Consider the following 2,089-nt stretch of genomic DNA (forward strand, 5'->3'; position numbering starts at 1 on the left):
CAAAAAGATTTATAATACATTTAAATTGGTATTCTATTATTTTTAACAATTTGATTAAAATTGTGATTAATCACGATTAATTTTTTTAAGTTTGATAGCCCTAGTAAGGTCCTGTTAGGGATGAGATAAATCCCCTGATCCTGCCACTGGATCCGTATGGGTGCACCTTTGCACCTGTGTGGAGTCCCAAGATGAGATGCTCCACTGGTGTAAATTGGCATAGTGCCATTGAAGTCAGTGCAGTTATATCAGCTTACACTGGTTAAGAATCAGGCTCCCAGAGTTTGCCTATTTAAGGGACTTATATGGCCTCCGGTACTGTAGTATCTGAGCACCTCACAATCTCTAATGTATTTATCCTCACAACACCTCTGTGAGGTAGGGCAGTGCTACAGGGAGGCCAAGGGCCAGGTTGACAAAGGCAGTTAGGTGCCTAAAGATGAACTTAGGCGCCTAGTGGGATTTCAGGAGTACCTAAGCAGGTTAGATCCCTAACGCTCATTGAAATCCCTGGAATTTAATCCACGTAGGCACTTCTGAAATCCCACTCGGCACCATCTGCACCTTCAGGTGCATTAAACTGTTGCTCCAAATGTCTTGTCTAAAGTCATTCAAGATGTCCACAGTGGAGCAAGGAATTGAACATGAGGTCTCCTGGGACCCAGGCTAGTGCCCAAACCACTAACCCATCATCCAGCTCTACATGGGTCTAATCTATCTATGTGGAGCTCATTGAAGGATTGAGGCCTTAGACTGTATGAGTCCTGTCCACTTCGTATTTTAACCCAGAATCATAATGAAGAGAACATTAGGAAATAAAACAACTGTAGAGTCTTAACATCCTGGAGTCAGCGTCTGAGTCTCTTCTCTGGAAACCATTGTCATTCTTCCTGCCAATGCCAGCTAGAGGTACAAGAGGTGCCAGAATAACTTCTGATGAAAAGGGAGATGTGAGACAATTTACTCCGCTTTATGGAATATTTTATACTACTGTACATCATACAAGTTAAAAACCTTGAAACCACAGGTATCTACTTTCATTATTATTACAGTGTTAATAAACACTGCAAACAAGTCTTAATAAAGACAGACAAGCAGAAAGGATCATTTTAATTTGCATCCAAACAAATATCCCCCTGGAAAAAGGCAAAAAAGAAAAGCGGAGGAATCAAATGCTAGAAAAGTTGTGCAATTTGCTCAAGAAAATAACTGTGCAGCTAAGGGAAAACTGTGAGGCTGTGTTATGTTGAGCTATGTGCAGTGTAACTGTAGCCATGTCAGTCCGAGGATATTAGAGAGACAAGGTGGGCGAGATAACAACTTTTATTGGACCAACTTCTGTTGGTGAGAGAGACAGGCTTTCAACCTTACACAGAATTCTTCAGGTCTGGGAAAGGTACTCCCAGAGTCGCAGCAACATGCAAAGTGGAACAGATTGTTTAGCATAAGTAGTTAGCACATATTCTGAGGGACCATTCAAGGTAGAGTCTTGAGCTGTAAGTTCTGCGGTTGGTTTCCTTGGAACATAAAAAGTACATATAGGGAAAACCGATGGTAGGAGGTTTTTTCCTAGGATTTTATTTCTTTGCTGAAAGTACACATTTTAGTTTCTGATACATCATTTAGTTTATACTGACTCCTGCACCAAATATGAAACAGAGGAGGTTTGCCTTTTGGCGTTTGAATAGAAATATCATATCATATCCCTCTGTGTCAAAAGGTGAAAGTGTGTCATATTTTGCAGCATTTCAGCCATTTGAAGAAATGCTTTGTATTCTCCAATATGAATTATAACAGGGCAGTAATATATAGGCTGAATAATTCTGTCTTGTTTCAACAGCTGCTACAACACAGGAATATAGCATGAAACGTTAGCAGCTACTTAAAGATTTTTTTTAAAAGGTCTGCACACTTGTGCTTACTTATGATTCATGAAGGACACAGAAGAGATTCTCCCCATATGTAGATAGATCTTTTCTACCCTGGGTGACTGGAGAATGGAATTATGACATCAGAGATACCATGCAAATGACATCTGATTAGTTGACAAGGGAATTGATTATTTATTCTGTTTAAAGCCCTCCTTTTT

The sequence above is a fragment of the Terrapene carolina genome, unplaced genomic scaffold (genome assembly GCF_002925995.2).
Source record: "Terrapene carolina triunguis isolate 2854851 unplaced genomic scaffold, T_m_triunguis-2.0 Scaffold85, whole genome shotgun sequence".
NCBI classification, from domain to species: domain Eukaryota; kingdom Metazoa; phylum Chordata; order Testudines; family Emydidae; genus Terrapene; species Terrapene triunguis.